A 25,059-nucleotide genomic window follows, 5' to 3' on the forward strand; every position below is an offset into this window, starting at 1 on the left:
GCGGGGTACCGCGCACGAGTGCGATGTTACTAAAAAAACCAATCAAATAAATATAAATATATAAAAAAATGTAATATAATACAGAATACGTACGCAAATGCTAAATTACTATTGTTACACAAACTATACTTGTGTGATTAAATATATTAATATAAAAATATAATATAAAAGAAACTGTGTAATTTATAATGTAATTTTAATGAATTGTAAATACTTTTTGTATACCTAATTGTAATAAAATAATCATATAAAAACAAACTATTTTTCTGAATAAAAAATATTTTTTTTTCTATTTTTTTTTTTAAATTAAAAAGTACAAAAATTTTTACAAATTTTGTCGTTCTATCTGAAAAGTTTTTTCATGAGGAGCAACCCATGCATCGGGTCAGCAAAATCGCGACTAAAGAATGTATATAAAGTGCGCTAGAGTTGTAAAAAACCCTTCTGTGACCATCGGCCTCTTTTACGAGTAATCCCATGAGCTCTTGACGACTGTTTTTCATTTGAAATCCCACGGCAGATAAAATGCGTATTTATGACAGATACAACGAAAAGCTACGCGCCACTCGGTATTTATGGGTCGGGTTCGGCGCATATCCAAGGATGTTACTGTTCATAAATCGATAACGATCGCAACTCATCGCGTAAATCGCTCGAAGAAAAAAATTATTCGCCATGATAGGGGATGGTATACCTGTCGATTCGTCTGCCGCGTTCGGCTTATATCATAATCCTATATTATATTGTCACATGTTTTTTCTCTCTCTCCGTGTTGGATAAACTCGAAATCTTGATTCGTAAAATCGAAAATAAATTGCATAAACTCGCACGCGCATAAATCAAATATTTTCTTACCGATTACGATTGTAAAGTCATCGTAGGTACGTGTCAAATATTAATAGATAATTTTTTGTAGTTTTAACGAATAATTTACGATTAACTATATAATTTATTAATATTAAATAATTTTAACAAAAATATTAAAATACCAATTGTTCTTGATCAGTGTTACTAATCTCAGAGTTTTTACAAACTTAATATTAGAGGTACATATATTACAGAGTAGGAAAACTTATTTTTCAATAAATAATAAAGTCAATACAAGATATAGTTAAAAAAATTTATATATTTTTGTTCGTGTGTGTATTTAAATAAGATTTAATCTTTAACCGTTATTTGACCATTTTGTAAATACAATATTTGTTAATTAAAAAAAATGTCTAAAATATCATATAGAGAAAACTAATAATGATATTAATAAACGTCTAAGAATTATATTCTATAAAAACAAACAATTCTAGTTAATAAAACTTTTAAATTATTGACTGTAAATTCTGTTTTAATTTTATTACTTATTATATTAAACTTTATTTATTAAAAGCAGCAAAATTGCATAATTAGGTTAACGCGTTAAAACGCATCAAAAAGCTATCGCTCTTAGTTAAAGTTTCCTTTATGAGTGTTAAGTCAATTTTATTTTACCCAAAATTAGATAGAAAATTTAATTATCTAATAGCTAAAAATTTAATTATCTAAAGATAAAGGAAGTATAATATACATTAAGTATCGAAAATGTAAATAGTTATACTAAAACCCTATATTGTTCAAGAAATTCGCGTTGGGGAATCTGTAAATAAGAACTTCTCGACTGCTGATATGACCTCCATAGTATTAAACGAACAAAAGACGCAGTCGAGGAAGCAATCTTCTTCAAGAACCGTCGAAAAAGAGGCGGAATTTATGAACCGACCGATAAAGCGATATTTCATTGTCGGGACTTGTAGTCGCGCCACTCGTCTGACCGCGACAAGGTCTCTGGAATTTACCACTTATCGCTTTTTACAATTAAAATGTGCAACGCGCTGCTTTAGGGAGTTTTATTAAGAGGATTATCCGCGAGATCAGCAGTCCACTTTTCCGTCCTAAGATTTTTTTAAATTCCTAAATAAAGCGCGGTTCTCCGCGCTTCATTAGGAATCTTCAACGAAAAAAAAAACGCGTAATAGCGATTCGATTTAAAAGTACGTAAGTTCCACGCGTCGGGTGAAATTCAATAAACATCAGCATGGCACAATGAAGCACGAAACTTGTTCACACGAAACTCGCGACGGGGCAACGACGACGCCGCGACGGCGGCGGAAAGTTTTCTTTTAACTCTTCTCTACCCAGGCTATTTAGACCAGCCGCCCGTTGAAACCAATAATTGTTCTTGTCATTACCAGGCAGGAGGGAGGTAAGAAGATTAATTTAATCCTTCGTTCTCTCAACGCGCGCGAGAGAGAGAAAGAGAGAGAGAGAGAGAGAGAGAGAGAGAGAGAGAGAGAGAGAGAGAGAGAGAGAGAGAGAGAGAGAGAGAGACCCACGTAACCATGGTGTACGAGCCAACCGGCGCTCTCGCGCGATTCCATATATGATAAAACGGCGAACAGTAAACATATCGGCGCAAGTCCCGAATTTGTAGTTTGCTGTGGGCGCGCGGCCGAAAAGAGCAAACGGGCTAATAAATGTAGGTCAATAAAGCATGAAGTTCGCTTGGAGAAAGCATTTTGTGCAGATCCCATCTCTCGCTGACGGTGAGAAATTGCTTTACAGTACACGGTAGTATAAATCACATATTGTAATGCACGTCGCAAGTTTAGGAGCTTTAACGATACGCCGAGGATAAGTGAATCATGTTTTGATTCGTCGAACGAGATCTATAAGAAATCTCTGAGATTTTATCGATTCTATTTTATTTCTTGTTTTATTATTTTTTAATCTATAATTTTTTGTCTGTATTAATAAAAAAAAATATATATTCTCTGTTTCATAACAGAATATATTCACACACACTTCAACGTATATTACAATGGTTTTAACATAAATTCAAGTTCTGAATTCGAGTACTATCAGCTAAAATGTGACATATATGTATATGACTGTACAAAATGTTAACTGAAATTTTGTAACGTCAATTATTCAACATATTAACATTTCTTAAACAAAATATTGAAGATATAGGATAAATTCGGGTAAGATGGCCATAGAGGAAAGATGGCCAATCTATGTTCTTTCAATCTGCCTCGCTATGAAGCATCGAATGAACATGGGTTGGCCATCTTTCCTCTATATGGCCATCTCACCCGAGTTTACCCTATACATATATGAATATAAGAATATGGCGGTCGACGTATAAGTACAAAATGCGATTTACTGCTTCAGAGAAGTTAAGAAGATTTTGCACATTCTCCACATACATCGGCATCATCATTTTCGAAAGAAACGCGAGTATTCAAACATGTCTGCAGCGCAGCGAAGATGGCCCTTGGCTGTAAAATCCAAGAAGGTGTAGTATTCGCGCGGCTCATAAATAAACGAGACACCTTATATGCGCGCGCAAGCACAGTTTGCGAACGTTCACCTATATCGGAGATCTGGCTGTCTCGAGTATTACCACGGACGCAAATACGAGTAGATGTTCTTTACGCGCGAGAGCGTGAAATCAAACAGTCAGATTCACGATACTTCGCGGACTCGTAAATTTTCCGCGAGTTCACTGTCCGCTAAAAATATGACGTTCTCTTCATTCTTTGTTCTATATATTTTTTGTGTATTTGTTTTTTTTTCTAATATCCAAGATTAACCGTTGATATGCGAACGTTATATGCAAATGTTCCAAAAATTATTCAACTATATAATTTTATGATCTTTGACACAATATTTTCTTATTGAGTATTACGTCAAATATGATATCGATACCCGATATTAATAATTATAGTGTAAAAATAGAAAGACTTTTAATAAGTAATATTTTAAATAATTCCCAAAATATGATTTTTCAGTTAATTTTTAGTGTATTTTATTTGATCAAAAAGCTAAATTTGAAGCATGTGTGAATAAAATATTGAAGAATAATAATGAAGTTATTTAAATTTGAATAAAATAAAATTCCAGCACTATAGATACATTAACATCTGTCAAATCAGTGGTACAATGTAATAAAATAGTAATACTTGAAAAAAGTCATGCATTATATCTGTGCGATGAAAACTTTTTATTAAAGAACCAAATATATAATCAATTTGTAACGCAAACATGATTAAATGATTTTTGATTTATGGCTTTAGTATCTACTTATAATCATTTTCTTTGATAGGTACTGAAGCACACAAGAAGAATGTTATTCTATAAAGATATGAAGCAAGAAACTTACGATAGATGGACGGATGAAAAGAGCCGGAAAATTAATGTATACGTCCATCTAACTCGCACTCTTGTCGGAAATCAATACAACGTACAACGTATATAAGATTAAGTGCTCTTTTGTCGCGTCAGATTTCAACGTCATGATGCTATTTTCTCGAATACTTATAATATCAACAACGGACGCTCATGGTTTCTAATTACAAAATAATGTATTTTTACCTTACTCCACATTCTATTTTTATTCCTCAATATTCTAATTTTATTAAGTAATTCCTTAATACATTCCAATCAAAATATAATTTAACCAGCGTATATTTAATTAAATAATGTATTATTTTTGTAAAAATCGAAATTAGTTGTTTTAATTGAATGTAAAATATAAAGCTTTGTTATCTATTTGCAACCATAAAGTTTTATTTAAAAAAATTCAGAAAAATTAAAAAGATAATAGTATAAGAGGCAATATGTAATTGTTAGGTTATTTTATATAATATACAACTTATATCAATAAAATCAATTAACTATACAATAAATTACGTATTACTCATTTAGATTAAAGAGAGAGAGCAAGTCAGGATTAATCTTCTCCAATAAATTCAGCTTTTGGTTCTATTTCAGCAAAAGGTTTGTACACGTGGGAGTAAAATATTATTTCGTTATGAATTTAGATCACAGTTCTGGAAAATGCTTGGTGGTCACATTGAGGTTGCTTTGAAATTATGAAAAAATTTTTCAACGCACAAACCATTTTTAAATTTTGCTCACCAGTGGGGTAGATTTAATTAATTCTGACCTCTGCGACAAAAGTACGCATTCGTACAACGCATGCATAGCCGTATAGCCGTAATAAACTCTGTGCCGCTTTCAATTTTGTCGTTTACGGAAAAGAAATATTTTCAAACGCTCGTTACGTATATTTATTATGAAACCCGTCACGGCGCCGCAGCGAGATAACTGGATTTAAGGCAGAACGTAAATTACTTTACCCGAAACACGTTCCTGTTTATCAAATCACTGTCCACTTATCTGATTTTATTTATTAAAAAATCGAAATTTTAACGTTTTCTATTTTTCAGTAAACAGATTCTATTAGTTTACACGTAAATTCGATTTCTTAAATGCTGATTGCGTGGTACGTACTGTGCTCGATTATTTATTTTACAAGAAAAGGTACGGAAGCGTCCCTCTCCGATTATCATGAGCTTTTATTGTTTTCTGACAAATAAGGGACACATATTTTTTTATACGTGCCTATACGCGTATGTTTAGAGGATGAAAGAAATAAAAAAATAACTTACCGGCCGATGCGCAACAGCGGAGTATAATTCTGCATTGTAACTCTGCGTTGATCTGTAACATATAAATATTCTTACATTAAAACAGGGTCCAAAAGATAATCGATACTTCAAGTAAATAATTAGCGGTAGCATGTATTTCAACATATTAATTCGTTCTCATAATTTAATCCGCGAAAAATCATGCAAGTAATATTACGACGTTCTTTTTGCATGCTGGCAAGTGAGATTCAGCTGAGTTTTTATCCACAATCGAGACCATGTGCTTTAACGAATCTAATAAACTCACATTAAAAGTGAGGCTATGGACCTGTATATTATTATGCGATAGCTTTGTCATCAAAATAAGCAGGTAAATACAAAATGACATGTCTTACCCGAGTATAAAATACTCACATATCTGAGTGACTCAGATCACTTGAGTGTAAATGGAAAGCAACCAATATTTCTTCTCGCATATATGCTGGAGATCGAACTCCGAAATTGTGAGATTGCGCTGGAACCTGGAACGAGTAATGAATATCACGTGTAACGGGCGAATCAAGTCGCGCCTGAGATAGTGACGGAATCCGTCACAGGACAGCAAAATATAATAACCGAATAATAATTACTCACCCCACGGTTGCCCCGCTGCCGCCCGATGCCACCCAGGCCTCGTCTTCCTCTCCTCGATCCGCCTCCGTCGGTGGCGTCGGTCCATTACTTATCGCATCTCCGTCGGCACGCTCACTCGCGACTCCACGACGCGCGCGCGAAAATCAACGATATCGTCACTTATATGACCATTGACCCCACGACACTTTCGATATACTTTGCACGGCACTGCCGGTATTAATCTCGCGAAGCGGCGCGTGCTTTATTAGACGGCAACGGAAGAATTACGGCGGAGAAGCTACGGACACGAACGATCCGCTTGACGCCCGTGACGCTTGATGTCCCGCAGGTATATAGATCAATATAGATGTTAACATGGCGGAGTCGAGAGAGAATTTCGTAAATCGCGCGGCCAACTTCACTCGCCACTCTCGCCAGGAGCAACCGTCGCGAGAACGTTAAAGGCCATCGCACACAAAATGCATAGCTTTGCTTAAGCGTAGCATAAGACCGCTAAACCGATGAGCATCCAGCATAAAGTCGTCATATCGATTTACATAAGACGTTCATTGGTCCGGCAGTCTTACGCTATGCATATGCGCAGCCAGTGCAATTTTGTGTATACGATAGCCTTTACACTTGCTGCTCGTGAAACGATTTCGGTTATCTCCAATTAAATCATCGATTTACGAACACTGTGTATATCCCCCACCCCGACGATCGCCAAATATCAAAATACGATTAAATACACGACGTTAGGGCTATCGCACACCAAATTGCGTAGGGCCCGAAAAATTGATTGGTCTATTTTCTCATGCACATATGTGTATGGACCAATCAATTTTCTTATGCTTACGCATTATGCGTTGTGCAGAAGTGTGTGCTCCCCGCTTAAATCAATATGGCGATAACTTTATGCCGGATGCTCATTGGTTTAGCGGTCTTATGCTAAGTTATGCGTTTTATATGTATACGATAGCCTTTACTCGAATTTGCTCAATTTCCGAAAACTTTATTCCGAAGCTGCGCGACACCGACGCGAAACGAAATGCGAATCAAGTGGACGGTTGAGAAAAGCGAGATCATCCGAAAGAATGTAATCGAATGCGAGTGCGATATATACCTCGGTATAAATTCCGCGAAGCACACGTAAAGGCTGGTTCTACAATTAGTCGAATTTCGGAACGCAGCCGATGGTCCAATGAAAGAATTTCTCTTTCGAAAACGAATTTTCCTCATTGAACCATCGGCTATTACGTTCCGACGCGACATCCGACTTCGACGTACGGCTGCATATAGACCGGCCATAAATGAACATTCGATGTATCACAGCTCTTTGTAATCTGAACAATCGGACCTGGCGATTCGTTATTACTCCGCGATACGATCCGCGGGCGCCGCGGTAACCTCTTTGTTAGATTGACACGTTGACTGTGCGTGTGTCTTGCGACTCGCGTTCTGCGTCTTATGTAGATAGGCCTTAACATGGAGCAGAGGTGATGGGGGGGGGGGTAGGCCGGGTAGGCCCGGTAGGCTGGTTCGCATACCGACCGCGCATCGTGCGTACTGTGCGTAGTCACCCTACCCCCGCTCTATCCTCGCTGCTCATGTAAATACCGCGGCGCTCGTGCTCGTGGCCCATTCTGACGTCGTTGCTCCCGCTCTCCCGTTCCCGCATCGCATCGCGGAGTAAGTAATACGCACGAATCGCCGACTCCGATTGTTTAGATTGCGAAAAACTGGTGATACCTCGAATGTTCATTTAATACATGTGCTTCGGAATTTATACGGGTACCGAGGTATATCGCATTGGATCACATTCTTTCGAATGATCGGCGGTCTCGATTTTCTCAACCGTCAATTTGACATCGCGTCGTGTCGTACGACTCGCACCACGCACCTCGCACCTCGCACCGTGCGAGTCGCGTGGCTTCAGAATAAAAGTTGTTCTCGGAACACGGACAAAGGAATCGAGCGGAATAAATTAAGTGACGCCGCGACGTGTTTAATTAGCGAGCACAGTCTCTCAACGTCGTACGTTTTTTATATTTGGCGATCGTGGAGGATAGACGCACGAATGTGAGTGTTCGCATAAATCGATGACTTAATTACAGTTGATTAAAATTGCCTAACAAGCGGCAAGTGTAGCGCTCTCGCGACGGTTGCTCCCGGCGAGAGTGGCGAGTGAAGTTAGCCGCGCGATTTACGAAATTCTCTCTCTAGTTAGAGTCTACCTGCGGGGCGCGGGAGCCGCGGGGCATCACGGGTCGACGTCGACGGTCGTCAAGCGGATCGTATAGTTTCATTCGTTGCCTTCTTCGCCGTAATTCCTCCGTCGCCGTGTAACAAAGTACGCGCCGCGTCGCGAGATTAAAACCAATATAATACCGGGAGTGCCGTGCAAAGTGTCGAATGCGTCGCGCGATCATAATCGCGCCGATATCGTCGATTTTCGCGAGCGAACGTTGCCGAGTCGTGAGTGAGTGCGCCGACGGAGATGCGAAACGAAGGAGGACCGAGGAGAGGAGGAGGAGGCCTAGGAGGGCATCGGGCGACAGCGGGGCAACCGTGAGGTGAGTAATCGTTATTTGGTTATTACTTTGCCGTCCTATCGGTCCTGTGGCGGATTTCGTCATTTTCTCAAGCGCGACTTGATTCGCCCATTTACCATTTACACGCGATACCCGTTGCTCGTTCGAGGTTTAACTCAGACGCAATTTTCGCCGGAGATGCCGGAATTCGATCTCCAGCGTATGCGAAAAGAGACATTAAGTACGTCGCGCGAACGTTGCGTCTCTCTTTTATTCACACGGTCGCGGTCGTAATATTACTTGCATTTTTCGCGGATTAATTATGCGAACGATTAACGCGGAAATACGCAGCCGCGATTATTTCTTGCATTAACATTTTAAAATCAGATATCCTAGAATAATGTTTTAAAAATTTGACGGGCGCGATATAATTATTTACTTCAAGTATTGATTATCCCTTGGACACACTGCTTTAATGTAAAAATATTTGTATGTTACAGATCGCCGCGCAGAGTTACAACTCCGCTGTTGCGCATCAGCCGGTGAGTTATTATTTTATTTCATTATCGAGGCAATGGATTTTTAAAGTTACGTTACAAACGTAAATAAAATGTATCTATGAGAAATGAGGTATTATGAAATAATAACGAACAGTCTTTTTCTAACAATTGATTAGACATTATATCATTACTATTGTTTAGATGCATACATGAATGGCACGTTCACCGATATGAGAGGATGTAAAATAAAATATTTTATTTTATTTTATTAGAAATTTAGTTTAAATAAAAATAAAAGTGTCTTATTTTCATTTGGTTAATAATTATTATATGTCTTTATTTTTGCGAGTCTTTTATAATAGTTTTTCAGCTAAGCCGAAAACTCAGTTTTTAATAAGCAATTAAAAATTTTAATTCCCTTGATCGTCATGTTATATTTTAGAGGGACGTTTTATTAATGTTCGCATTTTTTTAAGAAAGATTATATAATGGCAGAAAATAGTAAAAACGCAGTTTAATGCAAACAAATAATTTTCTAGAGTTTTTATCTTTTTCTTATAGAACTTTTTATTAAGTGATTTTATAAATTTCTTTCCGCAAACGCTACATGTATGCGATTACGAAAGTAGAACATATTTATTTTGTGATAAATGATGGAACTGTATAACAATTTTCTGGCAAAGAATATAAATTATACTGGTGAGATTGCGTTTGACAGCAATATTTATATATCTCATATTAGTCAAAGATATAATAACTGCTTCACAGAGAAACATAAAAAGAGATACTTATATAATTTTACACATAATAATGGCTTTTGTTTTAACAAATATTGATTTTTTAAAAATACTGCAATTCTAGTTTCTTTCATATATTAAGTCTTTATTTTTATTCTCTATATACTTATTGTTAGAAAAAAATGTTTATATCGATTTAATATATTATAATAAATTGTGTAATAGACGCATATAAAATTTAAACATACTTTGATGTGTCTCACTCGAGAGTGTATTCAAATCTATAGTCGCCGGTCATGTTTTGCCGCGGTAATTACGACACGTTAATTTATTCTGCTGGAAGCCCCGAATTATCAAAACGTCACTTACAATAATATAATAGTGTAAAATCTCTCTCTCTCTCTCTCTCTCTTTCTCTCTCGCATCCAGAAATAGCCCGCGCTTGACTTTCACGAAATGGCAATCCGCTTAAATATGAAACATCACACTAGATTTCTTAGCTCTCGTTTCTGATAGCAGAACCTACTTTCACGGCGTCCCTTAGTATTTGACATTACGTAAAGAAGGATGGCAAGTATACGCATAAATTCTGCGATCCGGAACACTAAGCTGCATTTGTGATCACTCAAGGCAGCGGTGAAGTCTTGGCTCCGGTTCATAAGAAACTTTTCTCTGGAACGTTCTGATGTATATTTGCTAAGAAGAAAAGTTCCGAGTATTAAGAAGTTAGTATAAGACCAGGTAAATTACACGAGTGTCTTTCCATTTTAAATTCTCTATCAAAGATATAAGATGTGAACATATTATAAATTGTTTGCCAATATATATATATATATATATATATATATATATATTTGCCTGTAGATATTTATTAAAATAAACTTTCTTGATTTATGCTATCAGTAATTAAATCATGAGTTGCAGTTAATGCTTTGCAATAATTCGAAAAATAGATTTATAAAAATCAAATTCTTTATCAGAAAAAACAATTTTTTTAAACATTTAAGTAAATAAATTTAGCATGAGAAATAAATAAATAAATATATATGTATATATATATATATCATATATATGCATACACAGAGAGAAGGAGAGAAGGAGGGAGGGAAAGAGCCATAGATAAACTTTAATATTTGAGATGATGTGAGTAGTAAGCGCAAGAGAGCTTAGAGTCTCTAAAGATCTTAAAACAGCTTTAAATACTAAAGTCTCTTAGCAGTTACTTATTAGGTGCCGCTTGTTGGTAAACGTAGTTCTGAGCATATCCGTCATTTATTAACACCATGTCGCACGACTAAGCGGACCCGGTCAAACGGAATGGTCGAAGTATAACCCGTTTCGAAGAAATGGTGATAGGGACAGGTGGAGAAGCAGTGCGAGAGAGTAACATAGGTTGACGAGTTACATCGTCTGCAATATTCGTCTTGTTGTGACAAGGCAGCAAATTGCTTTTGAGACCGTTAATAAATTAATGCTCACGACATATATGTATATCTTGCATATATAGCCACGAATCTTCCGCCTAAGAAGACATCCTGTCCGGAGCATATATCGATCTTGAACACGTTTGAGAATTATACATTATGCGAGTGGATACCAGTGCAAGTAAAATTAATCAAGCAATAATAGATAAAAATCATTTCTTTGTTATCTGCATCATGCACAAAAAAAAATGTTAAATCAAGATTTATATTCTTATATATAAGCAAGAATCTATAATCTTGAAATGAGATATAAATTGCATTAAACGAAAAAAAACTTGTTTGAATGAAGGTATTTATATAGGTTAATTACGAAAAAAGTTAAAAAATAAAAAGTTGAAATTCTTATAAGAAAATTATAGATTCTTGCTTATATACAAGAATATAAGTCTTGATTTAATAGTTTTCTTTTTTTCTGTGTGTGCACAGTCGAAATATACACTACTTTATCGATTAATACATTTCTATTTAAAATGAGAATAAATAGAAAATATTTCTATTTTATGTATCTAATGTTGTTTGAGCATTGTGTGTGTGTGTGTGTGGTGCGTGTCCACCTGCGAGTAAGAACTCGAGAGTCTCTCTCTCTCTCTCTCTCTCTCTCTCTCTCTCTCTCTCTCTTTCTTTTTGCTCTCGAGAGTTTTGACTCGCAGGTGGAGACGCACCATTAGTCTTAAGACGAGAATATAATAATTTTATATTATAATATACGTATGTAATAGTTTTATATTATAGTATGTAATTTGTAATTAAGTTAGTGTTTTTATTTGAAAAAATAAAATAACTTAGCATGCAATCTTCCAAATATTCCTGAATGCAAATATTTCAGATATTTCTTTTCTGATTTTTCTCATATATATTTTAGAACTTATTTAAAATAAATAAAATGTAAATTGCATAATTAATAAGAGGAACATGTATGACTATAAAAGTAAATATTAATCTCTTCTTTTATTATTTATCACATGATGGAAATATTATTTTTATTTTAAATAGAAGTATATTGATAAAGTGTATATTTCGATTGTGCACAGCATATATGATGCAGATAACAAAGAAATTATTTTTATCTGTTATTTCTTGGTTAATTTCATTTGTACTGTATCCACTCGAACAATGTATTCACGAACGTAGATAATAAAATAGATAAATGTTTCTTCTTTTACTACTTAAACTTCAAACTTAAAAAAGTTTGGTCAGTTAAAAAAATATACATACGTATACGTAATGTGTTTTACTAACTTTATCTACCTGAAATATCTCAGCTACTTCAAGTAATGAGAAGAATATTGTGTACAAAAATTGTATAATTTTGAGACATAATATGCTGGCATGATAGTTTTTTTTTCAGATAAAGGCATAGGAAAAATCTGATTGCTTATTATTTAAAATGGAATATCCAGTTTTTTATGGTTAAATTCTATAATAGAAAGGAAAATTTTTAAAATAAAAGTATTATGTACATTTATTCTAAAAAACTTACAGTTTCTGTACATATATTTAATGTATATTATATTATATTGCATATTTATACACTCTGTAGTACACATATTTAAATATCGAATTAGTATATGGAAAATATGATCATTTTGCAAATAATTAATGAATCCCATCAGGGGAACAAGACAAAGTGCGATTAACCCATATTTCTTCACATTAATCTTTCAAGAACCCCACATTGAGCATCAAACATCCTACGCAACCACCCTCATCTGCCTTCGAAAGTTTCCCCGGTATCGCAATAGAGATTTTCATAATGTAAAACATCTCCCTTGTATAACGTAGGAAACGAAGACTTATATTCCCCTTGGCTCGATAAAAGATGAACCATCCATCGGTTGTCGTTTTCGCAACGAACGTAACGTAAAGCAATATCTATATCTAGCGCAATATTCACATATCGATATACTGAAGTGCCCTTATATTCGGGCACAAGTGAACGAATATGCTCTATAATTTCAACGAAAACTGAGCGTCGTTGTTTCGAAAACGCTATATAGTTGATGAAACAACAAACCATAAAAAGAGAATTTGTGTTAAAGTATATTCAGAGATGGATCAATCTTTTTCAATATGCATGAATAAGCGAAATCGCATGATGTTAATACATCTTTGATATCCTTCTTTCCGACCGCGAACCGGTAGTTTTTCTCTCCGCGATTAACTCAGACGACCGATATGAAGCTGATATCAGTATGTAAAGCGCGATGTTTCTGCGTGCAGTAAGATTTCCCGAGGGACTCGTGGTTCATCCACGCTAGGTGACTGTGTCTCCTCGTTCCGGAGAAACTTTATTTTTAAAGTCGCATGCGAACTCTCGTCATGCATCCTTCTCTAACCACCGCAACCATTACATCACGCAGTTCACTTCCGTTAAACATTAAGGAAAATTGCATCTGTAATAAATTAAAAAGTTTCTAGGTGGAGATGAGTTGCTCAAATTTACGATCCAGTCACGGTTGCCTCATTAAACAAAATTTTTTACAATATAATGACAATATAATGTTCGCTAATTGATTTTATACGAGTATAATATTATTTCTCTCTAACAATAAGTCTAGTTTGTAATTTGCGAAATATTCAAGTATTGAAAAGTAACGAAACGCTTTTTTAATTTCTAAGAGAGCAAAACTTAATTGTTCTAATTTTATATTTCTAAATTGCATTGTTGATACAAACTAAAGATATGATATTGTACAAATTGAGAGAGGAAACTAAATATTTTTGCGCAAATCAATAATAGTTCTATTTTGGAAAATATATTTGAATTTTAATACAATAGATAGAATACAAATTGAGTGCGTAGTTGCATCGAAAATGAGTTGCATCTCTGAGAATGGTAATGAAACTTATGTTGAAAATTTTAGCTTGCATTTACATCTGTTGTTTAATTATAAACATGCATAAAGTTTCTCGAATTTTAAATTATCTGATTTAAATTTTTAACTTAAATTTCGGATCAAAATGTGGTCGCATTTAAATTCGAGCGATGTGGTGTGAATTGATTAAGTGAATTAAATCGATTAAACTGCTTTTATATCAAGATTTTAGAAAAATAAAAATTGCAACAGTTTTATGGTGTAAACATTAGTAACTTACATTACTAATAATTATTTTCTATTGGTTTTGAAATCATTATTAAATTTGTAATTCAAATTAACTCTTAATCATATTTAAAGACTTTACTTTCAATTATATTTCTTGATTCTATGTATATTTAAATTTAAAATAACTGTTCCAACGAAAACCGTGTTTTAAAGCCGACAAACAATCGCGGCGCGTAGTTTACTATGTTGGAAATATGTGTATTTGGAAATAATACATAGAAATATTGTCTGGCTACCAAGATTCAGGACCGTAATGGTATTTTCTTCTAAATTAATTTTATATCATGTCAGTCTTGTTTTCTTCTAATACTTAAAATTAAATATTAAGTTTAAATTTAAAATAACTTTTTTAAACGAAGCATATAACCGAACTTCAATTTATGCACAATGTTATCTCAAAGGGATATTAAAGTAATGGAATCAATTGTAACTGAAAAGCAAATGGCATTGATAACAGCTAAAGATTAACGAATCGTTCCTTCCGATTTTTCAGCAAGTCTGAAAAATCCGTCTCATGAGATGCAGAAGCACTTAGCTCTAGATCGGCCACTTTTGCGGAGGCTCTTAAGCGGCATAGAATACGGAACACGTTTCACGATAACACGTTCTCGACGAACGAACATCGCGCGAATGCGGTATACACTAAAATCTCGCGCTATTGGGATTCAACGCGGCAGCGAGAGACGGCGACTGTAATCGAGTACGCGTTGAAGGGAATCTAGGACGACGACAGCGGCGACGGCGACGACGACGATGACGACGAAGACGATACGGAATATTCCTCTCGATTCTCGTGTTGCTCCGGCTGTCGCTTCGCTCGTATCTCGCGGACGATCGACTCTTGGTCGCGTCATTACTGCTTAATTTAAAACTACATGAAATTACTCGGATTATGATTGCAATCGAGCGACGTCGTCATCTTTAACGAGTCAGAACATTGGCGCGCGTAGTCCATATACATATATCAGTATATTACTCAAACGCAACATCATGAATGCGAGGAAATGCAAAGAAATATACGACTATTGCAGTTTTTAAAATCTGCAGATTCTATAAAAAACCCTGGAATTGGATCAACTGGATCAACTGAATCTGGTTTAACACTCTCTCACAATCAGTTTAAATATTTATATTAATAGTACTATTTTGGCTTAACAGTATCATATTATTATAATTATAGTATTAATATTTAGTTATACTTATTAGTTATAGTTATAAGTTATAATAGTATTAGTATTTATACTTAGTTATTTATAGTTGTTGAATAAAAAACTTGAGCAGTGTCTGAATGCATTATTTTGTTATTATCGATGCATCTGTTACTAATTTTACTGTCAGTAGTTTTTTGCATTAGAAAACAATTATCATTTTATTTACATATATTCTATATTCTATATTTATCACAATATTTTTTTTGTTATACGTATTGTGCCGCAGGATTATGTATTATCTATCGTAAAACTATCAAACTCGTATTTAAAATTTTTCAGATCTATGTTATATTTTACATATCAAAATACTTTGGTATCTCGTGTTGTTATACCCCCTCATTACTTATAATGGTGCTACAAAGGAATTTATCTGAATATAGAATGCTTATCAAAATGCTAATATTTTTTTTCTCGTAATGATTGCACACACACATCAACAAGGTCTCTTTACCTTTTTTAATTATACTTTAGTTACGTATAGTTGAATAAATGTCTCTAATCTAAAATAAGTAAGAATTGATTTTGTACGTTTCTCTTTGGAATTTTTAATAACAATATACTTACATAGATTTTTTTTATATAATCGAGAATAAAATTGATAGAAGAATGTTGTTTTATTAAATATCGTGGAATATTACATTTGCATGATTTTAATACTTTACGAATGTCTATATCCTTTTTAAACTTTTTTAAACGTTTGCGCATAATGTATATATATCTAATATATAATATAATCTGCAATTCAACAACTTTTATAAAGATGAATGATGTTTTCCAGTTAGTTAAAAGTGGCACTGTTATCTTTGTATTAATACCTTTTATGCTAATATATCAAATGTACGAAGGAAATACGTTTCATATACAGTTTGCGCGCGTCGATTCTCATAAATTACGCCTACACATTAAAGAAGCTCCGAGGAGATTAAAAGTCGCGCTCTAAACTATCTCTCCGTATAATAAATCTGATTTCTAATCGAGGACAGTTGGACGCCGCGGGAAAAACTTCTCTTTCCAAACGCTTTTCGCTGCCATATTTTCCACAGTTCGTAAAAAGGTGCAAGAATGAATTTCCTATCTTTCTCTGTCTTCTCTTCTTTTCTCTACTCTCCCTCAAATCCTGATCCTCCCCCTCATGCGTTCATCTCTTTGCAGACCGACGAAACTAAATTACGTATTTTCGAGCGCGCCGCCACGCCGCGCGCCGCGCCGTCGCTGTCGTCGCCGCTCTCGGAAACTTTTCCATTTTAAATAAGAATAAATTCAGATCCGGAGTTTTCAGCTTTTGCGAGAAAGGCTCGCAGCGCAGCGAAGGCAACAGGACACTCTCTGGCTATTTCTTTCTCGAGGAACGGAGTGAGATCGGCTTCCTCTTCGCGGCGTTACGTCGCGGAGCGAGTGAGCGAATCTCGCGCCGTCACCTGCATATGAATTTCACGGGGGCGCGGCTCAAAGTAGATTTTTCACTTACTGCTTCTCCACGCCGTAGTTACACAAGCGCGGTAACTCCAAGGAAAAATGTCTCGTAGTGGTCTTTCGCGATTTTATTTCACCGCCAGTTTACCGCCACTTTTTCTCGCCACGCGCGCCGCGACATTTTCGTTGGGAGGAAACACGAATTGCGCGCGGTTATTGCACAATCTTGAGATCGCTTGAGAATTTGTGCGGTAATACGTAATATATAATATAGTAGTATATGCGAGCGTATATTACAACGGTAGATATTTGCAGAGGAATAAAAATATATTTTATGTAGAGAGAACGTACAGCTGAATTTGAAACTCGTGATTAAAGTGACACTTAGAGTGCTCACAAAAATGAATTATAGTTTTATTTTATTTTAAGTCGAATAGTTATTTGTGTAACAAGTGTCGTAAAATTCCCGGGTGCGGAGTTTACGCACGAGCCAAAGGCGAGTGCGGTAACCGCACCCGGGAATTAAGATAAAATAAAACTATAATTCATTTTTGTGAGCACTCTAAGTGTCACTTTAATCACGAGTTTCAAATTCAGCTGTACGTTCATCTTTACACACGACTTACACTCCCTATTTTATTTTGCAAGTGCCTGGAAAGTGGTCTATCACGCACGCGTAGCGTGCGTAATGGGGCACTTTCCATGCACGTGTTGCATTAAAGTATTTTAATATATCAGAACTAAAAGAGCAAATTGGTGTTATCTAGTATCGAACATATATTCTGCTTAATTTAAAAATGTATGAATTTATCAACAACTGCAGTAAAATACATATTATAAAATAATACAATAATCTTAAAATAAAATACACAACAGTTTCTCATAAAGAAACCTATATTATAGGTATAACGTTATGAGAGATGATTTGATGGTTGGTTTTCTGATAAAAGTTACTATATTGCTGCTAAAACTTGGGAGCGTTCATATCGTGAGAATCGTGACTGGTTGGGTCTTCAATTCGACTTTACCTCAGACTTCGACGCCGCGGTATCTTGGTTCCGCGCGAGATACATGAGATCACGAGTCTGCAAGAACAGCCTTATCTTTGAAGATTTGATTTCAAGATAAAGAAATGGCGCCGTGGATCTCCGGACTTCAAGAGCGTAGATCTCCCGCGGATCTTGAAAAGAAAAGCCACCCCCGTGATCCCTGCGGAAAACCGTCGCTCGAGTAAACTTTCTCCTCGTCTTTCTTTGCGTCTCGTCTGGCTTCCTTACGGAAGCGACGAATCTCGTGTCCGAGAAGGAAAAAGATGGTACACGCTTGCAGTTTTATGGTCGATGCGGCGCGTTTTTCTTGCTTGTCAGAAATGAGGTGAGTGTGACTCTTGATCGGATTGTCCGAGGTTTTTTTGGTCGCTGCAAGTAAAAGATACCTCTTTCTCTCGTTAGGACTTTGTTCGCGTGAAAAGGAACGAAATTCTGCGCTATACTAACGGAGTATTGTTCGCATTCGTTGCAACGGACTCCGATCGATCGCCATAAAAAGGCTCGATCGGTGGACTCGCATTCATCTTTTTTTTTCGGTGCCTACTCTTCTGCTGATCACGTAGCACTCGTATTCGTAGCAAAGGGAAGAAAATTGGAAAGCGATCGCCAACACTGATCGAACTTGTCCATATGTAACAAAGTAAAATAGAAAGAAATAAAGCAGAAATTTATTGTGTTTTTAAAAATAATTTCTTAAAAATAATATATTGGACTTTAAAATATAATAAACTCGTAATAAACTATCAGAAAAATATATATATATTATATATATAATGACAGATTTTTAAATCCATAATTTCAAAAGATAGAAAATTTTATAAAAACATCACACTATATTCATTAACAGAAATATCTATTATATTGAGTCATTATAAAATGTAAATCTTTAATGTAAGAAAATAAATTCCTAATATTTCTGATAAGTAGATTAATATGTACCTATTAATTAACTTATTATCTAAAGATTGTAAAGTAATAGTCTTCATCAAGTATTACAATTGATGTAACATTATTTCATAACCTAAGAAAAATAAAATGAAAGAATTAATTGTGCAAGTAGAAACTTGCACATTGCTTCCTCATAGTTCCTAAGTGTGCAAGTTTTTATTTTATTCGAGGTATAATTATCGGTATTTATTTGTTTTGGCTTCCTCATAGAGGAAGTTTTGTTAGCAAAGGTTCTGATTTCACACTTAACTCTTTTGGGGACTGCGTAAATAATTATATACATTCACTAAAAAATACTAAAAATACTTGTCCACTTAAAAACTAAAATAATACTTTATCGATAAAAAAAATCAGCCCGATATTATAAATATTTGAGATAGCGATTTATTTTTAATTCTATTATATTTTCCAGTCTTTTCTACCCCTATTTCATATATAATTGGTTAAAATTTGGTTGATCAGATCAAGTTTTATAAAGCTTCTATGTATGTACGAATTCTTCGAAATTTCAAATGTGTGTAATACGAGATCTGATCAATCAAATTTTAATAAATTATATATGAAATAATGGTAGAAAAAACTGGAAAATATAATAGAATTAAAAATAAATCGCTATCTCAAATATTGAGAAAGCGGCAGCGTAAAACACATTTTTCAAAAAAAGGAAAATCTGCATAAAATCTATACCGGTAGACCGATTTCAATAAAATTTGAGGAGGACATACTTTCTATGATACTCTATTTGTGTGCAAAAATTCAAACTGGTATCTAAAAAATTGTAGAAGTAGATGCGTGTACAAAAATCCGTACACACACACACACACACACACACACACACACACACACACACATACATACATACTTCCGGACATTTTTTACTAATATGATTTTTCGACATTTTAGAACATTCTAAACCTATTTCCATCAAAATCTCGAAAAAAAAATTTTTCACCATTACAAAGCTTCCTCTATGAGGAAGCAAAAGACAAAAGTTAAAAATATATTACATTAATTTATAAATTTCTTGCTTTAGTTTATTAAAAAAAACTTTGGCGGTTTCTTCCATTTAAAATACGTTAATAGTCGACGAAGGAGAAGCCAAGATACTATTTGCTTTAAGGCGCTCCCCTTTAACGTCCCTATATATATAACTTGTGGTATCGTACCCCAAATTCCACAGCACCTTTTCCCACTCTTTAGCTTTTGGCATTCTTGTGCCATAAGTGCACACCGCATGTTTTGCAGTCATGTCATTTAATTGAAACTAATAAAGTAAAATGATTCGATCAAGCGATAAACATCGATGATTGACAGATAGACGGATAACCGATCGCACACTAATAGATTTTGCGTGCTATTGCGTATAATCGACAGTGACACTGATTGATATCTGTGAATTGAGTTGTTTTTATTCTCCTTCAAGTTAAAATCAATATTAAGAAAATTGGATCGAAATGCTTAGATACAATAAAGAACAGTTTTTACTCATTGCTACAATCCGAAATTACTCATATGTTATTAAATAGAATAATTGATCAATAAATTTTTCATTTTAATCAGAATGTAAAATATTAAGAATAGTTAAACAAAAATGAATTTAAGTGGGAATAACGATTTGTGCATTTTGCATCTATGTTTTGAAAAAACAACCAATTAGCATAATTACGAGAAATTTACTAATAAATATTAAGAATCAAATTTCTTTTTATATAGAATAATAATCAAATCTATATAGAATAATAATTAAATCCAAAGTTTTTTGAATACAGTTCTGTTAACAATTTGAGACTAAAATAAATACCATTAAGATAGGTGTTTATATACAAAGAGCTTTTTACGAACTTTGTTTTATAGCTCAGATCAATTAAAAATAGACTCCTGATTCATTTTTAGCAAGAAATGCTGTTAAAAATTATGGTTGAAAATTTTGAGATATTCAGAGTAAATTAGAGCAAACGTGTATATAAAATATTTGACAATATTTTTAAAATATATTATAATATTGCAAAAATATTATGTAAAATATTTTAATAAAAAATGTCCGATTGCGTTTTAGTATACTTTTTAACGGATAATTGATGTGTATAATTCATATAAGTAATATATTATTACAGTTTGTATAATGTGTACAATATATTGACTGCTTGAAATCAACAGAGAAATTATGTCGTGCTCTCTAACATAATTTCTGACAAGCAGTACACTTGCAGCGGCATCATAGAAGTTTTCGCATTCGGGAAAATATCTCTCAGCCAATATCGTCAACGTCGGAACGAAAATGCATTTTGTGGACGCAATTTATTTCGATTGTGCGGAGGGACTCCTTCGAAGCTGAAATATGAAAACTTCTGTCGCGTCGGAACTGCGGTGCTCTCGAAAGAGAAGATTGCTCCACAGAGCGATCAAGATATAGTTTCGTAGCATTTATGGCATTCCTCAAAAATAAAAGATTTAAATTCACGTGCTGGGTTTTCTCGGAACATAGATATAAAATGTGTTGTTGCTCCTCGAATTCTTTTTCATTTAGGTTCAATCAATTTAGATTTAAATTCCAAGTGAAATAAAAAGTTTATTGATCAATTTTTATGTAACAAAAACTAAAAAGATATCTTTGGGGATCACTACTTTTTTATTTAAGAAATAAAATTAAAAAATTTAATAAGGTAAAAAAATTTTGGATAACATTACACGGTGTTCCCAAGCGGTCACCCATCCAAGTACTAACCATGCTCAGCGTTGCTTGACTTCAGTGATCGGACGAGAACTGGTACTTTAAAACGCGATATGAATGTTACCCAGGAATTTGACTTATTCGGTAACGATTTAACCAGTTTTAATTCGGAAGTTTTCAACGTGATTGGCGATATGTTTAATTATCAACTTTTCTTAAACAAAAAGGAATTTTGAAACTTTTTGAAGAAGAGCCAGAACTTTTTCAATTATATTAAAATTCTGAGAATATAAAATATTAACTGTATATAGAGATCGTTTCGTTTTTAAATAGTTACAAATCTCAACAGCTTCATTGTTCATGGACTACAGCATTATAGTATAAAACCATCTAACTTTAAAATGTAAAGGGACAGAATGGAGAGTAGATAAAAGGGAGATGGCAAGTCCGAAAGAACGATACCGCAAACGTGTCGCCCGATTTTTCAAAGTGCTCGCTGACTTTCTCAGTTTCCACAACGTGCGATGATAATCGCGGCGCTATTGCGGTGAATGAGAACTGACTGGACACATTGTCCCATGGCTGGAATGCGAATTATTGTGTGTGTAATATAGAACTAGCTTTCTTGTGGCGATGCACTCGGTGCGACGATAGCAGAGCGCAAGTTCATCTGCGTTCCGCTTTCGCTCGGGAATTCCGGAAAATATCTTGCGCGCGATGCGACAGAGGCAGTCGTACGTGCGTTGCATACGAAAGAGCCATATTACGTACCGACATTACTACTGGTTTTTCGAGAAACAGATTACGCGGGGGCGAACAGAACAATAGGAAGTGTATTCCGCGCTCTATATGAACTACCGCTTCGCTACGCGTATACATACCAGAAAATATACAGTTCCCGTGAGAAACGAAAAGCCACGTGGCTCACGCGTGGTGCTATTGCATTTCCTATCATTCGTGTTTACATTTTCACACGATAAATTTCTAATATTGTTGGAGTAGAGTACACAGGATGTTTCCGCTATCTGGACACAGCGAAATTCTTTGAAAACGTTCAAAAATCAAGAGAAAGCTAAAAGGGGCAACAAAGATATAAAGAAGTTTAGAATTGATATATGTAGAAGCGAATCATATTTGTGTAGCAAAACTGTGTTATTAATGTAATAATTTTAGTAGACAGAGCTTTCTAGTTATTTTTTTTGTTAATCGCTGTTTATATAGTATATTACAATTATTCAACATGTAGCAATAAGAGAGTTTTTAGCGCGTTATTTAATACTTATATTAGAAAATTTATCAAGTGTACTATTTTGTGAGCGGTCTAGTAAAAATGTGTTTATAACATTCTTATACTTTAAGGAAAAAATAAAACAATTTATCATAGAATTTCAATTTATTATAAAAAGGATAAAAAAGAATGCAAAAGTAATACGGAGCGTATCAATCAAGAAATTACATGGTGAATTGTTTCCGGTGATTTGCGGATTTTGATTAATGAAAAGATGATAGCAGATAATTTATCTTGGCATATCTTTTCATACAGGTATTATCACGTTAATGGCGAGTATTATAAGCGGGTAAAAGCCCTCTATATAGTTAAATGACGTATAATTTGAACGAAACACCTTTAGTCATACGCACGAGAGCGAAACTTGCGGAACTCACAACGAAATTACTTCCACGTTGAACGTCCGTTATCGAAATTTCATCGTCAGTTGAATATAAGAAGACAATAAAAAATGAAGTGAAGCGAAGAGCTTTTAAATTAACCAATCGCGCAATTTTATTTGCCGATAATTGCCTAGTGAATGGTGCAGGCGAGCGAAAGAAAGGTGCTTTTAAATTCTGCTATTATAATTACCGAAGCCCGTCCTTCTCTCCATTCTGCTGCGAAATAATATAGAGTCATAAAAAAAATCTGCGTCGCGAAATATTGAAACATATATGCATAGTGAGCAGTAACGACATACCCTTCTATACTCGCACGGTTGCCGCTAAATTCGATTAATTAATACTAACAGTCGTTAACTGAATGATCCTCCCGTATCTTTATTTCCCTTATATTAATTGCACGTGTTTTACTTGAAATTTAAGGATGTGCTTATTACTCACTATCTTGCACGTGTTAAATTGGTCATTGTCATTATTATATCGTATTTCTGCATTTATTTACCTTTTTTTTATATAAAAATAATATTTAAATATAAAATTATTTTGTATATATTTAAAAAATAATTACGTTAATGTGATACAAGAGCGTATGAAAATTTGCTGAATATTCGATGCGCGTATCATATTTGCAATTGTTCTTTAATTATGTTAATAATTAAATATTAACTATGATATGCTTTATCTCAATAAACTTTTCTTAAAATAATAATTTAATAAATAAATATTTTATCTATTAAGGGTTATCGTTTTTAAAAAATGTTGCCGAACGAATTAATTAAACAAAATGCTCATACGAATTTCGAGTATTCGCAAAAAATTCAAGGGATGCTTTCGACACGTTTCAATATAACTCGTTTTTAAATCGAGCCATCCATTCGTCGTTCCGCTCCCGCAGGGAAAATCCGGAGATCCAACACGATTTGATTGATTGCACTCGCATATCTATGGGAAACTCGCGCGGCGACACATACGATATGCAAATGTGACACGCGTGACACGTCGTGACGCATTACATAAAAATAGGTTAATCCATTATATGTGCTGGCCGATGGACAGGAGCTAGCCTGACATTTTTTCCGGGGACGATAGCCCTTGTAACGGGCTATTTCCTCCATGAACGTTACGAGATTTTATGGGTTAACGAAAAACGAACGTGTACGGCACCCTAAATTTCTTCTAGGATGCTCCACGAGTCGCAGAGATGAGAACGCATGGATAAAATGGGGCTTTAGGGTGCGTGGGATATTCGCGTGAGAGTTGACGTGAAATGGAAAAATATTTTCCGTGAGATCTTATCTGTCAACTTGTCTTGCTCATTTAAATAATCCATCGTCTGATGATATTATTTTAGAAATAATGGATTGAAATTTGGATTAAAAGTTATTATTAATAAAGTTATATAAGTTAAACGTTAATATATTAATTATTAAGATGGAATTCACTGCAATGTATAGTTATTAAATATTTTAATAAAATGTAGTGCAAGTCAATTGTGAGCAAATAATCATCATATTAAATGTGTCGTTACAAATTATTTTATTATATCAAAAACATCAAGTAGGTACTTTTTGGAAATGAATAACACAAAATAAATTGGTATAAGTAAGTATAAAAGGCTGCAGCAAGTAATTGATGATAGGAAAATATAAAAAAAAACGAGAATATG

At 34.5% G+C, this 25,059-nt stretch overlaps 1 protein-coding gene, 1 long non-coding RNA gene and 1 other non-coding gene across 3 annotated transcripts in view; 1 reads left to right on the forward strand and 2 right to left on the reverse strand.

Moving 5' to 3' along the window:
• Window positions 1–25,059, forward strand: part of LOC143895503 (uncharacterized) — a 257,055-nt gene that overhangs the window by 33,666 nt on the left and 198,330 nt on the right. The gene's annotated exons all lie outside the window — the stretch shown is intronic.
• LOC143895572 (uncharacterized) lies at window positions 5,479–6,522 on the reverse strand. The gene is made up of 3 exons (XR_013256364.1): window positions 6,096–6,522; window positions 5,877–5,983; window positions 5,479–5,535 (listed from the first exon to the last, which is right to left on the reverse strand). It is a non-coding gene; the product is annotated as an uncharacterized LOC143895572 (long non-coding RNA).
• LOC143895644 (5S ribosomal RNA) lies at window positions 21,728–21,847 on the reverse strand. The gene has a single exon (XR_013256386.1). It is a non-coding gene; the product is annotated as a 5S ribosomal RNA (ribosomal RNA).

This window comes from Temnothorax americanus, unplaced genomic scaffold (genome assembly GCF_048541705.1).
Source record: "Temnothorax americanus isolate GAGA-0224 unplaced genomic scaffold, ASM4854170v1 Scaffold16, whole genome shotgun sequence".
Classification (NCBI taxonomy): domain Eukaryota; kingdom Metazoa; phylum Arthropoda; class Insecta; order Hymenoptera; family Formicidae; genus Temnothorax; species Temnothorax americanus.